Raw genomic sequence first — 12,936 nt, 5'->3', positions numbered from 1 at the left:
TGAGGAGATGTTAGGAGAGCCGACTTGGGCTTCAGGTGGACCACTTTGGCTGTGTGTTGAGAACAGCTTATGTGCACAAGAAGGGGGATCCAGGAGACCAGGCAGGAGGCAAGTGTAACCCTCCAGGCCAGAGAGGATGGTGTCTGGACCAAGGAAGTAGCTAGCAGCAGTGCTGGTCAAATTGTTCTTATTCTAGATGTATTTTTAAGGGAGAAAAAAACAGGGGTTCTGATGAATTGAACATAGTCCATAAGAGAAAGAAAGAAGCCAGGGATGACTTCAGGGCTTCTGCCCGAGCTACTAGAAGAATGAGAGAACTCATCAAAGGAAACTGAATTGGAGTGCCCAAAAAATTAGGAGAGAGTACTGTTGCAGAAGACAATCATTCTGATGAGGAGATGAGAACCAAAAATTGCCCATGTGATTTAACAACAACAGAAAAAGCAGCCTTTCATGACTTTGGTGAGAACATTTGTAATCTTTTTTTTTTTTTTTTTTTTTGACCCAGCCAAAAATACTGGACGTGGTAGACTATGAAAGGAGGTATCAATAGGTTAAATAGAAAGAATGAATCTATTAGAAGTTCAACCAAATTCAACAAACCCACTCTATGGCATGACAGGAGAGAGACAGAAGGTTAAGACACAGCACATGTTCTCTAGGCCTGTAGACACTTACAGACTATTGAGGATGCAGGATGGACATATGAATGGAAATAAGGTGAACCGTGTAATCATAGCACCGCCCTGAGTGTTCTTATTCTCTAAATATCATCAGAGGCTGAGGCAATCAGATCATTTGAGGTCAGGAGTTTGAGACCAGCCTGACCAACGTGGTGAAACCCCGTCTCTACTAAATATAAAAATTAGCCGGGCATGGTGGTGAGCACCTGTAATCTCAGCTACTTGGGAGGCTGAGGCAGGGGAATTGCTTGAAACCAGGAGGCAGAGGTGGCAGTGAGCCAAGATAGCACCACTGCCCTCCAGCCTGGGCAACAGAGTGAGACTCCCTCTTAAAATAAATAAATAACCATCATCAGAGATGGACTGAGCAGGAAAAACATCACTAACATCCATATCACTTATCCTTACTTGGAAGAAACTTGTTTATTCTAGAAACTGGAAACCATAAACATCCTTCCCTTCTGTGAGGGCTCTTTCACCTAACAACTCAGAGTATCTGTGTTTGCACCAAGCTGCCAAGGTTAACCTATTAGGAATGATGCATGTCAACTTGGTACAAATAAGTGTGGCTCAAATGGAAAATGCTCTCTGGCAGAACATTGGCATTCTGTAAGAACTTTTTTTTCTATGCAGAAAAAAAAAAAATTAACTGCCTTGCCTTGCATTTTCCCTTGGGTAATATCTCACTGTAGCACCCTCAAGTCCTTCATGATTTCCCTGGGGCAAATGAGAACTTGACCTTCTTGTTGTGCTGCTGCCTGAGGTGCAAGGCAATGCTTTAATCAACAACAGACATCTTTACTATGAAGAGGATGCCAAGTTTCCAGAAAGAAGGATGGAAAGCGGGGGAAGGGAAGAAAGGAACGTATGAATGAGTTTAGTAATGGAAAATATACTGTCCTAGGAGATAGAAGACATGGTGTCTGAGGGCCCTTTATCAAGTTTGAGACATTAATCTCTCAATTTAAAGTGGAGGTCAAATCTAATCTGTTTAAAAATTCCCAATTATGTCTTTCAACAGAAGAGCTCTAATTTTCTTTTCCACTTTACATATTACTGGATTAAATTCAGCTGTTTGGAACACAAGGGCCTCTTGAAGCCAGGGTCAAAGATGTAGTCACTGCTTTAAACACAGAACTTCACCATTCCAGAAACCATTCCCAGCTCCAGAGGTATAGACACTCTTCCAAACCCCACACAATTATTGGTCATAATTGGGATTTGAAGAGTCTATGTTTATTTCTGTGAAATTCCTCTCTAAGCCGAAAAACTTCTCAAGGCTCTTGTCCTAATCTTACTATATCATCCTCATTTGCAAATGTAACTTGAAGAATCTCTTGAAACCTCTCCTGTCTCCCTTCCTTGCCCTGGTGCTGGCAGACTGGCCAAACCTGCAGAATTCATCCTGAAATTGCCCAATTTCAGATGAAACAAAACACAAAAGAGAAGAATAAACCGCAGAGTACTTCACTTCTACTACAGAGTATTTCACTAAACATCACAAAGTGCCTGATATGACAACTTCAAAGGATACAGGAAAGATTCAGTGTGCTAGACTATGTAAAGAAAACACACCCTTCTCAAAAACAAATAAGCACGTGTTTGTCTTATTTTGTTTTGTTGTTGTTGTAATCAAGAAACAAGGTTGTACAAAAAAAAATTCATGGGAAGATCTTTGGTAGGTGGAGGCTGCTTTTTGCTTTTCTTCTATTGGGCCCCCTAATGACGAATGAGATGTGCAAGCTAACAGGTAGGCAGCACCCAAGAACAGGAGGCTGTCTGTACTACAGGATCTTTAAGGACAGTGTAGAATCACTGCCAGCAGTTCTCTGTGTCACGTTTCCTCACAGTTCATGATCTGGATGGATTGAGTGAGATGCATTCCACGTCCTGAGTTACAAACCCTGCAAGTCCCCTTCTCCTTGTAAAACTGATCAGATCTAGCCTTGCAAGACCCAAGGGATGACACAGCAGAGCGAGTGACCAGGACTAAAGTAGGAACCCAAAATTAGAAAAGAGTAAAGGATTTTAAGGAGAGAGACACAAATACACTGAGTGTCATCTGGCCTCTATTCTCATTTTTAGCATTATAAAATACAGAATACAGCCTCCAGGGAGACATGGAGAGGAAAGGGAAAGGAGGCAAAGTTCGTGGTTGGGAGAGTGAGTAGACAGGAATGAGGGTTGAAAAGTGTGCCCCATGCACACAAGACAGGAAGGAAGGAAGTGATGCAACACATCGAGGAATGCAAGAGCCCAGCAATTCCACAGAGATGAGTGTGTGGGGGAGAGCCCGGCCAGAAGGGAGAATGACTGATGGGAAAGCTTCTGGAACAAAGTACAGCTGGGTGGCCTTCGACCCAGAGGGGAAAGGGAGACCTTGGTCTGCAAAGATCTTTCCTGTGTCTGAGGATGAGCATAGAGCGTTCACTGAGTCCTGAGAGGGCATCCGAAAGGAGAGAAATGGAGAGAAGACCTAGTCAGGGGAAGTTTCTGGCCCAAAATTTATATCTGCTCTAACCGAGCAGATTTCTAAATTTTTTGTTGTTAGAACTTCTTGTCTGAACTTGGGAACAAGAACACTGCAGTATAAGTCAAGACCTCTGGGCTCTTTCCCCCGCTTTTCTGTTAATTCGCTGTGGGGCTTTAACTTGTTGGGTTTATTTATCCTCAAAGGCTAGAATACCACTCATAGTGTTAACCATAGAACCTCGCCATTCACACACCTACCATGTGCCCACAAAGAACCTTCCATAGACTGCAAGTTTCATGGGGCCATGGACCATGTCCATCTTAATCACTACGATATCATCATACTTAGGACAGCGCCAGGCATGTAGTGGATGCTCAACAGACATTTTCTCAATGAATTAAAGTAGATTACAATCCAGAAAGCAGATGAAAGCAGAGTTGTCCTGGCAGGAACAATAGGAAGCCCTACTACTTTCACTGCCCCTTCAGCCTTGGGCTCCCTATAGGAATTCCAGGACTAGGAGGAACCCAGTGTTGAACAGCTAGCTGGACGAGCCGTAGAGGCTTCTCTTTGAGTCTATAATTCTGTGGTCTCTATGCAGCACTTGTTGAGCTGAAAGCATAGAAATTAATCTTGTTTGGTCCAAATTCACCTGACTGAAGGATCACTTTTCCCACTTCACCTTCTAAAGTCCTAGTCTTTAAACCTTCTGGCTGGTACATTTTCCCCTCTCTTTGCGGAAGATGAAAGCATTTTTCCAGACAGGCCTGCTGTGAGTGACTTCATGGAAATGAATATCTTGGGTCACTTAGGTGCCTCTCATATGGGGAATTCCTTGTATATATTTATTTTTAAGAATAGGGCTGAGAGGTTGACATTTCCATTAGCAGTTTAGTGATTTTTTTTAATTTTTTAAAATAAAAACCCTATTCCTCGGTGAGACATACCTCACATTCCACTCTCCCCACTGCAGGCAGTTATGTGCTGCTAAATATGCAGTGGAAATGACACATGTCTGGAAACCCAGAAGGAGCACCGTCTCACCATGGCTCGCTCAGTGGTGCACAATGAAAGTGTTGTAAATGCTTCATTAAGCAAGGTGGACTCCAACATTCTCAAAAGAGAAATTGGTAACATCTCATGCATCTGGCATTTGTCCCTCCAACGCATTCACAGGTGTCTTCTCTTTGAACTCTGGTCACATCTAGAGTAGGATAAAGGCACAGGGTCACCTGACTTTCCAGAAGATCCTGGAACTATCATAGTATCTGCAAGTGAATTGAGGCCAGTAGTTCCTCCTTCAAGGGAGGGGAGCTGTGCAGTCACTTACCACCAAAGGCATGCACCTTAGATAATAGTAAGCCCTGTGGACGTCTGACTCACTGCATTCAATACCCTAGCATGCTTTTGTTCTAAAGGATAGATATAATCAGTCTAAGTCAAAGTATTTTTCTCCTAATTTATGTCCACAAAGGGATCCCTACAGGGTATTCTCTTGACCTGTGCAAAGTCCAGTAACAGGATAGAGGTTGTGACATGGAAATTTAAAATGGAATTGGATTTCTAAGGATTATACTACGGGAATACAGATTGGATTAAATGTAAATGAAGTATTAGAACAGCAAGACACGTGTCCTAGTTGAAGAAAGTGTTGCAAGTCTGTGGGCAAAGATTTACCATGCAATCTCAAACATACCAAGAATTTAATCCTTGGCAAAAGATGAGGGTCCTTTTAAGGACAGAAAAAAACATTGTAATTATATTTTAATAAACTCACATGAGTTTCTTAGTTGGCAATTTATTTTTATTGTTTTGATGGTTTGTGGGTAAATGAGTTAGAAATATGAGACAACTTTCCTTAAAATATACATGTTTTTACTAAGTTAGGGGAAAAGTTTGGTTTTGATTGGTCTTTGAAAGGCTGACAAAGATGTCTATAGCATGTGATAATTTTAAAAATCACCTATTCCTAGTCCAAAAAAGGGAATCCCTATAAGCTTATGTGCTTGCATGGTTCATGTACCAGTACGTAGGGTCAGTAAACAAAAGGGGAGATAGAAGTGTCATTACGCAGGCCTGCTGTGGTGGTTCACACCTGTAATCCTAGCACTTTGGAAGGCCAAGGCGGGAAGATCACCTGAGGTTGGGAGTTCGAGACCAGCCTGAGCAACATGGAGAAATCTGTCTCTACTAAAAATACAAAATTAGCCTGACGTGGTGGCACATGCCTGTAATCTCAGCTACTCAGGAGGCTGAGGCAGGAGAATCTCTTGAACCTGGGAGATGGAGATTGTAGTGAGCTAAGATCATGCCACTGCACTCCAACCTGTGCAACAGAGCAAGACTCCATCTAAAAAAAAAAAAAAAAAAAAAAAAGTGTCATTACCCAGAGACCTGGAAACTTAAAAATAGCTTTAACTACGAAGAAGGAGCAAACTAGGTAAGCAGATCTGAAAAGGAAGATGATGGGCTGACATTCTATGTAGAGTTCAGTGTGTTACTGAAGAATCTGGACAAGAAATCTTCTTCTTAGTTGTTCTCTGGCTTTCCTTGAACTCCTTTCTCTCTTTCATTCTCCTGCCTCTTTTCTCTAAAGCTGAAGTCACATGCATGTGTGTGCACGTGCGCACACACACACATACACACACACCCCTACCTCTCCCTGCTATCACTCAAGTTATAACAAACAAAGAAACCACTAGGAATTTCACATCTCAAAGAGCTTCTTAGAGCGCAGAAAGAGTTAAGGGAGTGTGTACCTTTATACCTGGTTTTCTTTAGCCAAGTAAAGCAAATGCCACACAAGCATACAGCTTTTGTTCTTGATGGTTCAAGTTATCATTTTGGTGCCAAATCTAAGATCCAAATGAAATCCAGTTTTGCAATCACCAAATACTGAGAAATGTTTCAGCATGCTTGGCGACCTTAGATTTTGCTGGACCTACAATGGAAAATAAAGTTGTAGGATATTTTTGCATGCTGGTGATTTTTTTCCTTTTGGTTTTTTGTTTGTTTGTTTTTAATTTTATGGGGGAGAACATGTAAAAATACCTTAACCAATGACCTTAGGTTCTATATTATTGCAAAACAATTTACAATAATTTGCTCTTCACCTCTCTCATGCCTTCTGTGTAATGGACAGAACAATAACTTTTGGAAAAAGAGCTAGGTTCAGTTTCCACTTCTGTCACCAGCTTTATGACCTGAGACCAATTTGTTATCTGAGCTTCAATGTTGTTAATCAATTAAACAGGCATAATGCTGGGTTCTCATGGACACCATAAAGTTTAAAAAAAAAAAAAAAAAAACACTGCAAATGCTTAGCATTCACGTATTCAATGACATATACTAAGTCTCCACAATATGCATGCTCTGAGAACACAGTGCAGAAACAGACAGAAAGCAATGACTCTGCCCTCAGGGAGCAAATATACAAGTGGCAGAAAGATAACAAACTACAAAGAAATCCAAATTAAAACACAGAAATACTTGCAGGTTAGTTCCATGGGCTCTCATGTGTAGACATTAACAGAATTAGTAATTTACAAATATTTGTGTGGTGATTGTCTCATTAATGTTTACATCCCCCACAAAGTGTAGGCTCTGTGATGGCAAAGACCAATATTGTATGCCCATATCTAGCACACACTAGAAGGGTAATGCACAATTACTGAATAAATGAATGCACGCATTGTGATAAGGAAATAGAAAGATGTAATCGAGAAAACAGAGATGTGGGGAGTAACACTGGTAGGATGGTCTGGAAAGGCCTCTCTAGGATGCTGGAACACTTAAGTGATGAGAAGAAGCCAGCCATGTGGTTGGAAAAAAACAAAACAAAACAAAACAGAAGAGAATTCTAAACAGGAAATATCCGGGGCAAAGGCCCTGAGACAGGAAAGACGGTAGAATGCTTAGAGAACGGGAAGGGGCCGGTGTGGCTGATGCAGACACCAGAGACAGAGATTATGGTAAATTTGAGTTTTATTGTAAATATAATGCAAGTTCCCTTTCCCTCTTCCATACCCCCCTTGTTTATAGTTTTGTTTTAGTAACAAGATTAACATCCATTGAAAAATTAGGCAACAATACTAGATAATAGACCATTAATTATGAATTGCAAGAAACAGATGTCCACGTTCAGGAGTGGAAGGGATGTGAGCTAATGAAGGCAGGAACGGTTAACCGAGATAAGCGTTTCACTCTAATTCCAGGCGTGGCCTCAAAATCATTCCACTATTGGGCACTTGGATCCCCACCATACAGAGTGCCCGGGAATCTAACTGCAACCAGACAAATGTCCTAATTTCACGCTTTGCTGCCTCCTCATTGGCAGATGTCAAATAAATATTTCCGAGCCAGACTCTATGATGCCCCAAAAGCACTGGGCTCTTTCTCCAGTTTTACTGGTGAACTTCCAGTAAGTCATCTAAGCTGTATTGCTCAGCTTCCACATCCTATGAAGTGTCATCGAGGTCATCTTCCCTGCAGATGTTGTCTTCAGCTTCCCAGACTCACTCTGTAGACCAGTTTGTGCCAACTCCTCTCTGCCTTGCAAAATGGTTCCAATTAAGCCACTGCTCCTACTTTCCTCCTTCAGAGCCTGAGGCTGGAAAGTTCTGCTGTTTTCTCAAGTTTAGTGGTTGACATCTATTGTGTCTGGCTGCTCTTTGACTCCACTTTTGAATTTATTTCTTTGGTTTTGGGAAATTCTGTCCTTCCTCTTCTTCCTGCCTTGACTATATGGGAAATCTGTCTCAGCTTGGCCTAGCATTCAGATCACTATTTAGCCCAGTGCCCAGTACCTAATGTCATGACTTACTTATAGAAGATTATTGATATATGTGCTAAATAAGAAGTTAGGCAGCAATGCCTACTGTGAGCCCTTTTCAGTTCTTCCTTGAGCAAGAAGCTTGATTCTACTTTTTCTTACCCTAACAGAAGGGACATTAGATTTTGGTAGGGAAAACTTGTCTAAAAGTTCATAAATATCTTGTCCAGACCTATCTTTGAAATATAGGAAATAATAATATGTAAAGGGGACTTTTTAAACACATTCTACTTATTTAAAATGATACCTAAAATGTCCATTAAGTAACATTGAAAATACCTGCACTGGAGCAGGGCGTGGTGGCTCACCCCTGTAATCCCAGCTACTTGAAAGGCTGAAGCAGGAGGATAGCTTGAGAACAGCAATGCAAGACCAGCCTGAGTAACACAGAGAGACCTTGTCTCAAAAGATAAAAAAGAAATTAAAAAAAAAAATTAGCGGAGCATGTTAGCATGCCCCTGTAGTCCCAGCTACTTGAAAGGCTGAAGCAGGAGGATAGCTTGAGAACAGCAATGCAAGACCAGCCTGAGTAACATAGAGAGACCTTGTCTCAAAAGATAAAAAAGAAATTAAAAAAAAATTAGCGGAGCATGTTAGCATGCCCCTGTAGTCCCAGATGCTCAGGAGGTTGAGTCAGGAGGATTGCTTGAGCCCAGGAGTTCGAGGCTACAGTGAGCTATTAAGATGATTGCACCATTTCACTCCAGCCTGCGTGACAGGGTAAAATCCTGTTTCTTTCTCTCTCTCGTTTTGTTTTGTTTTGTTTTTCTGAGACAAGGTCTCACTCCGTCGCCCAGGCTGGAGTGCAGTGGTATAATTAAGGCTCACTGCAGCCTCAACCTCCCTGGCTCAGGTGATCCTCCTACCTCAACCTCCTGAGCAGCTGGTACTACAGGCACATGCCAACACACCCAGCTACTTTTTGTATGTTTTTGTAGAGACAGGGTTTCGCCATGTTGCCCAAGCTGGACTTGAACTCCTGAGCTCAAACATTCTGCCCGCCTCAACCTCCCCAAGTATTGAGATCGCAGGCATGAGCCGCTGCACCCAGCCAATCTTGTCTCTTTAAGAAAAGGAAAATACTTGTTTTCTAATATTAAAGTGAAAAAGAAAAAAAATAATAATATGTATAAAACATGAGCCCAGCCATGCAAAACAATTAGCATTGAAAGAAGGAAACAAACCAAACTGTTGACAATGTTTGTATCTGGGTAGTAAGATTATGAATTTTATTTTTTATTTTTTTCATTGTTTTCTACATTTCATATTTTCTAAGGCATGGATTACTTGTATGATCAGAAAATTACATTATTTATAAAAGAAAAAAAATCACACTATGCAACCAAAAAACACAGAGTAAGTCTTTCCTTGCTGATTTTCAGTGGTTCTCAACCTCCAGCATATTAGGATTAACTGGAGAATTTATAAAAATCCCAATGCCCAAGGCCAGCGCTGTATCAATTAAATCAGAAACAGAAACCCAGGCATTAGTATTTTAAGTTTCCCAGGTGATGTCAATGTGCAGCCATGGTTAAGGACCACTAGTAGACGAATTGGGTAGCTTAGATCAATGGTTTGCAACCCTGGCTACAGTGATAATCTCGTGGAGGGCTTTTATAATACCAATATATGCTCCCTAATACATTTCTGATTTCAGTTGGTTTGCAGTGAGGCCCTGGCAGTGGTAGATATTAAATTTCTCTATGTGATTCTAATGTGCAGGCTGGTCTATTGAGTGTTCATTCTGTGCAGAGCTCTGTACTGAGTGTTATATGTACATTACCTTATTTAATTCTCAAAACAGTACAACCAGGTGGGTATTATCTTCATTCTACAGAAGAGGAAACTAGAACTCAGACACATGAAATTAATGTCTCAAGGCAACTCAGCTTGCTTGAACCCAACTTGTCTGTCTCCTGTGGGGATAGGCAAAGAAAGAATTCTACCCAGTTGTGTGGAAAGCTTTATAAATACTATAATGCGGAATCCAACATACTCACTTTTAAAATGTCGATGGAGTAGCTCTTTATAAATCTTATTAACAAGTGTCTCATTTCTGTCAAACCTGTCAAGTGTAAATGCATCTGCAATATCCTGAACATTTATGATTTTCATTCCATAATGGCCTGAATAGCATGAGAACTTAAATAACTTCCAACTTGTTCAAAGTTACAATCACATCTCATTGCTTAACTTTATGACACCACCCAACTTCTCTGGTGAAATCATAGTATGGTTCCTATTCATTTTATTTTATATCATTTTATGTCATTATTATATATAACAAGCAATTAAGTATACTTTGAAAATTCCTTAAATGATTTTGCAAGATTTCTTAAATAACTGGAAGCATTCTTGGATGTCATGAAACCACCCTTATGATTGCTGTTGTAGACAAATGTCACATCACTGGATTTGGAGAGTTTCCTTTCCAATGCATCATTTAGATTGAGCTGCACTTTGCTAAACCAGCTTAAAGTAAACCCCACCTCTTCCAATAGTCAAGATTCTCACTAACCTCAAGCAGAGCTGCAGGTGCCTATTATTAGCAGAACTGGACTCTTTTCACTTATAATTTGAGTCCCAAGTCTTTTGAGGTAAGACCCATTTGCCCAGATTTGTATAGCATTACCTGAGCGTAACGTTACCCAACAAAGCCAAATTGATGGGTTAAGGATACAAATAAGGAATTCCGAATCAGCTTATGAGGCAGGTTTTGTGAGAGAGGAGAGAGAACACTGCTTAGAAAAAAAAGTTTGTAGGACGGGCGCAGTGGCTCACGCCTGTAATCCCAGCACTTTGGGAGGCCGAGGCGGTGGATCACGAGGTCCGGAGATCAAGACCATCCTGGCTAACACGGTGAAACCCCATCTCTACTAAAAATACGAAAAAATTAGCCGGGCGTGGTGGCGGGCACCTGTAGTCTCAGCTACTTGGGAGGCTGAGGCAGGAGAATGGCGTGAACCCGGGACACGGAGCTTGCAGTGAGCCTAGGTCGCACCACTGCACTCCAGCCTGGGCGACAGAGCAAGACTCCACCTCAAAGAAAAAAAAGTTTGTAACTGTCTTGCTTTTGCAGAATAAAATAGGCATTACTTTTCAAATAGTGTTGCCTAGGGATACCTTCCAGCATTCACAAACATGCTATGTAACATAGTCTGATTTTTAATAACTTTGTCACTGAGTATATACCTAAAGAGAAAGTAAAGAAAATGGCCATCTCTAGTGCTTGGGTTCAAGTAACAGGACAATTTTTTCTATACATCTCTTCTTTTCCATTTCCTTTATCTTTGTTAGCATTTTTTTTTTGGCTCCTTCCTTAGCAGAAATGTTATATTTTTGAGGGTACTAGAAAACTTTCGTGATGGGGTTATTTAAGAAAGATAAACTTTAATAGATAAAATGGGAAAATATTTTAATGTATATTTTTTAAAAGAAAAAAAAACTTTTCTTACATTTCCTTCCCCTACTGTAGACTAGAAAAATACTAGGTGGCAAATTAATAATCGCCTATGCAGTTAAGCAGCACAAAACCGAAAATACTTAGCCAGAGTAATCAAGCACTTTTTTCGGACTAAATGCAAGTCAAAGGCCATCCTCCACTCTTCTACCCAGAGAGCATATACCCTTTGCAGTCTCACTAACCTGGGGGTGACAAAACTAGTATTTTGAAATCAACATCCAATTTAGTGCTTTCGTGGTTCTTCAGGTTGCTTATTCATAAATGAAAACATTTTGTATGTGTATTTTTATGCATGTTTGTAGGATGGAAAAGAAGCTTGCTCTGATATAATTGGTTTTAGTTAATTAAGTAAGAATCTCTGACTTACAGCTATTTTTTTTCCAGAAAAACTTACGGTGAATAGGAAAATATTTGTTATAAAGCAAAACAGAATAGCAGGATTAGCCTTTCAACTTTTTGTCTGCAGGTTTTCAGAAAATTTTCATCTCTTTTGAAGATAATACCCTAATTTTATACAGTTTTATCTATCAATTTAAAATTTAAATTAAGTGAATAAAGACCATACCTAATTTATATACATATATACAGGCATATATGTATATACATATATACAGGCATATATGTATATACATATATACAGGCATATATGTATATACATATATACAGGCATTTTTGAAAATCTGTACCATAGGCAGAATTTATATTTTTTGTGATCAAGAGGCTCTCTTTTAATTTCTTCCAAGAAATTTTACATGTTCAGAAAACTGCAAAATTTCTAATATGTTATTAATTCTGGATATTCACACAGCATTGAAAAAAATAGATGTCTTCATCCATCTGGATTTTCATAAGAGTTCAACATATCTATTGCAAACATATCTCAACTATTGTAATTCTCAAGGAAGAAACCCTGAAGATGAAAAGAATTGGGATTTGACTCATGAAAGGAGAATTCACCACTCTTCTTGTAATTTCTTGAAACTGTGTTCAGAATTTCACAACCCTTGCTAAACCATAAACAAAGGGTCACATGCAGTAAAACAGCAGAAACCCAGTAAGAATGTGCCAGAGTTCAGAGAACAATTACCCCAGGCTTAACTTCACTGACCTTTAATCTGTTTGGGTCATCAGTGCTCTTCTATATAAAGCATCTCACAACGTGCTGGGGCTCAGGCCTGGCAGAGCTCTGCAAGCTGGAGTCTTAGCAGCGAAAGTCAAACTGGGGTAAATTTGTCCAAAGACATATAAAACAGTTTTCTCCGACATGGTGCATTTGAAACACATAGGTGTCAAACAGTGAATGTGGATGTAATCTCTGGATCCAGGGCAGGACTTTTCTTTCAGTTTGTTTGTTTGTTTGTTGTTTTGTTTTTGAGACAGACTCTCACTCTGTTGCCCAGGCTGGAGTGCAGTGGTACAATCTTGGCTCACTGCAGCCTCTACCTCCCAGGTTCAAGCGATTCCTGGGCCTTGGCCTCCCGAGTAG

General features: G+C 40.3%; 1 protein-coding gene and 1 long non-coding RNA gene across 6 annotated transcripts in view; one reads left to right on the top strand and one right to left on the bottom strand.

Annotated features, from left to right (window-relative positions):
• Positions 1 to 12,936, top strand: part of DLC1 (DLC1 Rho GTPase activating protein) — a 527,396-nt gene that overhangs the window by 237,337 nt on the left and 277,123 nt on the right. The window lies entirely within an intron of this gene.
• LOC107976243 (uncharacterized) overlaps positions 1 to 12,936 on the bottom strand; it is a 150,373-nt gene that overhangs the window by 113,002 nt on the left and 24,435 nt on the right. Inside the window, exons 4-5 of the long non-coding RNA XR_010159423.1 lie at positions 5,385 to 5,506; positions 4,104 to 4,360 (exon numbers count right to left, since the gene is read on the bottom strand). This is a non-coding gene — a long non-coding RNA (uncharacterized LOC107976243). The remainder of the gene's footprint in view (positions 1 to 4,103; positions 4,361 to 5,384; positions 5,507 to 12,936) is intronic.

The sequence above is a fragment of the Pan troglodytes genome, chromosome 7 (assembly GCF_028858775.2).
Source record: "Pan troglodytes isolate AG18354 chromosome 7, NHGRI_mPanTro3-v2.0_pri, whole genome shotgun sequence".
In the NCBI taxonomy this organism is placed as follows: Eukaryota; Metazoa; Chordata; class Mammalia; order Primates; family Hominidae; genus Pan; species Pan troglodytes.
This window is presented reverse-complemented; position numbering and strand designations above follow the sequence as displayed.